The sequence below is a fragment of the Halyomorpha halys genome, unplaced genomic scaffold, assembly GCF_000696795.3.
Source record: "Halyomorpha halys isolate HHAL.00 unplaced genomic scaffold, Hhal_1.1 Scaffold318.1, whole genome shotgun sequence".
Lineage (NCBI taxonomy): Eukaryota > Metazoa > Arthropoda > Insecta > Hemiptera > Pentatomidae > Halyomorpha > Halyomorpha halys.
In genome coordinates, this window is record NW_027105968.1 from 863,028 (window position 1) to 869,383 (window position 6,356).

A 6,356-nucleotide genomic window follows, 5' to 3' on the forward strand; every position below is an offset into this window, starting at 1 on the left:
GAATTTTAATAGCTTATAAGACTTCAATGAGATAATCAAATAGGAGGATTATAAACATCTAATTTAAAAATGAAATTGAAATGACTTAATTATTATACTGTAACAGATTAGCCAATGCTTCCCTATTGCTATGTTTTAGGACAAATATACATTAATTGCATACCATTGAAACTTTTATATCAATTAATAAATAAATGAAGTGATAAGACGGTAACTATAATAACATAAATGGTACCAGCTAATTTCGTTGTATGTTCGATAATATTGTTTAAGTGATTTTTTCTTATTCTTTTATATTTATATTTAAAATAAAGTAACACCAGATGGGCCTAACACAAAGGAATGGAGGGTCACAGGTTGAGTATTGCTGCTCTACAGGTAAATAGAGAAAGGTCTTTTAACCCAACTTAGCAGGTACCTGAACAAGTTACTGAATTTAAACAAAAATATTCCTTCTTAGAAAAATATAAATAATTGTTATTGTCTTATTACCTGTATATCATAAAATTTTTTATCATAGATATAAATTTATAATCACTTGGACAAATTTATTGTCATTTGAATTTACTGAAAAGACAGAAAACTGCACGTTGATTTCGACTATTGCAGTACTTACTGTACAAACGTGCTACATGACTGAAATGAGGCACTACACATACAGAGTTGAGCTTTGGGGCTCTACCAAACCATCAAATTCCTCCCGCTCCCAATCCTTACGATCAAAAATCCGTAAAATCTTTGATGCTCCTTATTACATTACAAATAAACTCATCTACATAGACCTTAACATCCCATTCATTTCAGATTTGGCCCATAACTGATATGCGCCTTTTCATTCTTTCAAACTCCTTACCCATCCTAACCCATTAGATCTTAATCTCTCATCCTTAACAATCCCTGATAATCCTCCGAATTTTTTTTTTTGAATGATGTGATTTTTTTTTTGCGTGATGATGGTCACTTGATTAGAGGCTCAAGGCTTTGTGATTGGAATTCTTCTTTTTATTTTTGAAAACTTTTAATTACGATTCATGCTAAAAACAATTAATTTCAGAAATAGGGGTTATGAAAAAAAAATCGCAAATCCACACTTATCTGGCCTTTCTAACTGGCAATTTTTTTTCTAAAAATCTAACAGGCAGCAACAAAGAAAACAAAAAAGGCAATCCTTTCCCGCTGGACCCGCCTCGATAAGACTCCCGGGGAGCGACGGTCCAATATCATTTTTGCAATATTAGCTTAAAACGGGAAGAGGAGACTTCAAGATAGTTAAATTAAGCAATATTTAAAAAGTGCCTGAAATTGAATAACGGCGTGAAACCCTCCACTCCCGCCCATCGTGGTAACCTTCTTTATCTGACTTTTCTAACAGACAATTATAACGAGTAGGTAGGTCGATGTACGACATGTCACAATCGCACAAGAGGAGGTAAACACAAAAGAAGGCAATCCTTCCTCGCCGGGCCCGCCCCTCTAAGACCACCGGGGAGCGACGGTCGCATATCATTTTTGCGAGCAATCTTGGTTGTATTCTATTCTCGTTTCGAGAAGAGGTAAAACATATTTTTCAGAATTATTTTTTTGTTGCTATTTTTTTCTAATCTACTTAAGAAACGATGACATGGTTTCTTTACACATTTTTTCCAGTACTAATTAAAATTATGTTTTTTTCTTGTGTCAGAATTACTTAATAAAGGAAGTATCCGTTGAAAAAACTCGTTTGATAGTAAAGAATTTTTCAGATTCTTTCTTATGTTTATATTATACTGTTTATAATTTTTTTAAACTGTTTCTGAGCAGGATGATTAATTAAATTCTAAGTGAACTTTCCTTCAGTTGCAATATGTAACTTTATTCCTTGTATAATGTTTAATATCCATGCTAAGTACTCGGCTTAAAGTTTAGCCATCAATTCCGATATAAAGTTTGGACATCTTATGAAATCCATATTATTGAACAGGGCTGGTCTTATTACTGACCCATAATGCCTCACTTACTTTGAAAACTATTATTTATTATTCAATTTTACTTATATACGCTCAAATGATTCCTTTAATTACTTAGTTATGACTTCTATCATGTATAAAAATTATATGTAAATGAAATGTTGAAATATATATAAACAATAAATATATATAAATATATAAACAAATAGCCCTGTTCTATGTTTTCCATCTTAAAAATTTATCTAATGACATTTGATACTTTTATAATCGGTATTGAATACTTTGAATTAATCAAGTCATATCCTCTTAATATAAAATTAATCTACTCTGAAAATAATCCATATCAGTATCAATTTCAGAAACGTTAAAAAAAAATTAAACACAATAACCTATATAAACTAATTTTAGTTTATAGTATTTACAGCAATTTTGTACTGTTATGATTGGAGAAGTTTGTCGGGGGGTGCGGTCAGCAAAGAACAACATAAATAAACAAAACCATATTTATTTATTTTATCCCGATGTTTCGACCTGAGTTTCAGGTCTTCAAACAAAACCATATTTATTTATTTTATCCCGATGTTTCGACCTGAGTTTCAGGTCTTCATCAGGGCTATAGAAGAAGAGATTTCTGCTAAACTCATTTTTTTAGCAAAAATCTCAGCCTACAACTCCCTGATGAAGACCTGAAACTCAGGTCGAAGCGTCGGCATAAAATAAATAAATATAGTTTTGTTTATTTATGTTGTTCTTTGCTGACCGCACCCACGACAAAATTCTCCAATCATTAATCTACGGTCAACTATCTACACCTCTTTATACTTTTATATTTCTCAACAATTTTGATTTTATTTCCCAATTTAAAAAAAAAAAATCAATTTCACGGTTATATCACGAATTACTATTAAGGTAAAATGTATCTTTAGAAAATTATTTATTGATTTGAAGGTTGGGTTTGTTACAGAAAACATTCTGAAATTAAGTAATACAATGTTTTTAAATTTGTAGCTTAATTTTTTTATTTTAAGTATTTTTTTTAATAAAAATTTCTCTTTATATTTCTTTATTAAATGCATAATGGTCGTTTCTGGGCTCTAAGCATATCTTTAGAATGAACCATCTGAAAAATCCACCATTATATAAAATATACATGATATTATTTTTTAAAATAAAATAAATTATATATAAAACTATAATATAATAAAAAAATATATATTGCACATTTTAAATGATGGTGAATTAGTTAGATAGTTCGTCCTGAACATGAGGAAAGAGTCTTGAAGCGTCGATAAAGGAACATTATAAGTGTAAAAATGAAACTATATCAATGAATGTTTTTACAAAAACCTTACATAAAATAGAAATTAAGTATTTTTTAAATGAAATTGCAATAATTTTTATATATTCATTAAGATTCCCAAAAGGATGTATAAATTAAGTGCATACATGAAATATTGAAATTCTTTACTCATGTTGATTTGATCATTTTACTTACATGTTGTGAATGATGATGTTTATAACAAAGGTTTTTTTTTGTTTTTTAATCCCACAATATTTTTAGATTCTCAAATTTCTTAATCTCTGGAGTATAGGTATTGGTTTTAAATTTTAGTAAATTTTTAAATATTTACCAAAATTTACTATTTGAAATAGGTTCTCATGGGTCCAGCTTTTATGGATTCAATTCCAAACATTTCATGAAGGGTCGTGGATACAGTACTTTATAATACAGCATTGTTTTTAAAACAACGGTTATACAGGGAGGTGATTTTTTCAATATCACGCTCAACCGCTTTATTTTTCCCCAATGACGGCGACCCACTTTATGAGACTGGGTGTACCTCAAGAGGATTTAAGTTGGATTTCAAATTTCCATCTGTTTTTTTTTTTATACAACATTTATTGTCTCCCTTAGTGTTGTTTGTTTATTGAGATTTTTATAATAACCTTTTAAGCTAAATTATAATTTCTGTTACTTCCTGAGTTTTAAAAGCCAAGTCACGTCTTAACAGTCACGTAGTTAATTAGCTCAAAAGTTAAATTATCTGAATTGATAAAGCAGTAATTAAACCTTAATTTAAAATGTAAACGCATTATCATGTAACATTATTCTTTTTTATTTCATAGATTTTAATTGGTATCCGATGTATGAGGGGAATTGATTTTATAACTTAATTTTATTTATTCTAATAAAATAAACCTGGTACCGTAACGATAGCATTAAAATAGGGAATGCGAGAATGCAGTTTTGCATTTTGCAGTTTTATGGTTCTGGTTTAAATAATTTTAAAAAATAGAATTAGCTAATTTAATTGGTTATAACCTTTCGTCTTAAGCAAACGTTTCAAAAGAAAAAACATTCAGAAGGACATGCTAAAAATAAGTCCATCGTACGAAAGTATTCAACATTTTGTGGTCACAAATTACGTAAACATTTATTTAATGTAAATTAAATATATACATATTTTTAGGAAGCGTATACCTTAGTGGTAAGGCACTGTGTTACTAACTTCAAGGACCCCAGTTAGAATCCATCAACCAGATTAAATGTATGTTCAGTGGTAACCTAATATGATAAGAATACTATAATTTCTATTTTATTCATTATTTAAGTATAGTACATTTCATTTTCATATCACACTACATGAATTGTCAATTATTTTTTCAATTCATGATTGTAAATAACATTAAAAATAGGTTATATTATTAAATAGATGTTATATTATAGTATGATATTATTTTGACGATTTACTATCTCACTTGGATACTACATATTTTCACTATTTAAGAAAAATATGTAGTACCCAAGTGCTTAGTGAAGATTAATTTTTTTTATGATTTCCGTTAAAACTCTTTGAGCCATTTTTTATGGGTTTTGTAAAACAAAGTTTTATTCAAGTAAAAATTGTTTTTAAATTTATAAACATTTTGGTATGTGATTATTTTAGATTTTTAAATTAATAGTAAATGATATAGATTTTTATTAATTTGTATTGTATTAATATAAATTTATTCTTTTCAATAATATAGTTCTAGTAAATATGATACTACTGCTTATACGATAATAATGTTGTTCAGACGACAATTAGTTCCACGTTTTTACCAATAATAAAAATTGTAGTGAACTTGCCTTCACAGTACGTTTAGACGACACTAAATTTGTCTAAGTGATTATAAATTTACACATATGTTAAAAAAAATTATAATCAGATAATGACAATTATTTATTTGATGGGAAGGAATATTTCTGTTTAAATTCAGTAACATGTTCAAGTTGTTCATGCACCTGTTAAGTTACCTGTAGAGTAGCAATACTCAACCTGTGACCCTCCGTTCCTTTATGATAGGCCCATCTGGGCCCTGTTTCATAATAAAAGCTTATTACTTATTTTTTTCATAGTAGGGAGGACTATTAGTGATATTACAGCAGTTAAAAAGTACTAAAGTACAAGTTACTATTGTACAAGTCAGTGTAATTGTATTAAGCTAAATCGACAAGACTAATAGTATTAGTTTGTACTTTATTATGAAACAGGGCCCAGATGTTATTTTATTTTAAATCATTATGAATTTCGCGTCCATTAGAAAAATAGGGAGCATACTGATTAAATAGGTCTCGCTTAAGACAACCGCGCTGCGGTGTGCAGCGATATTACGTACGGTAATTTCCCGTACTATACGGCCATTAATTCGTTTATTTTTTTATTTACAGTAGAAGTCTGATTATATCACGACAACACGCCATTTTAGCATTTTTGGAGGTACGTCAAATCATTAGATTAGTGATGTGTTTTCTTGGGCGTTTTTAGTTCCGTATCCAGGTTGTGAGACCTATTTTCTACTATTACTTATGTACTGAGAAAGTATATTAGGTAGTAAATTTGAATATGTAAGATTTTAACCATTAATAAACTGTAATAATTAAATATTTATATTTTTGTATGATTCTACCAGTTCAATAAATGAAACTGATACAAAAATTTTTCATTATTGTAATAAGTTAAATAATTTTGAATTTGGTTTTTTGGTATTAACACCTGAATTATTTGAAATAAACCGTTGCTTGTGACCTCAGACACTGCAACGTGTTTGAAACGTCTGGAAATAACTAAAAAATTGGTAAAATATATCTGATGAGTCGATTCATAGTTGTTTAATTCCTTTTGTATCAATCGCGCAAACCTAAGAAATCGTCATAAAAAATAGATTGGTATATATTAACAATGGAAAAATTGTATACTTTCATAATATACGTGCCAAAAACGTTTAATGTTGGACATACCTTTTTTTTCTAATGGAGAAATCTGTTGTTTTTCGTCTTTTAAATTTACTCTATTATCGTTAATACATGTCCAAAATATTTTTTTTTTTCTTCTTTGAGATAAGTTATTTATCTATGATGTTGATATA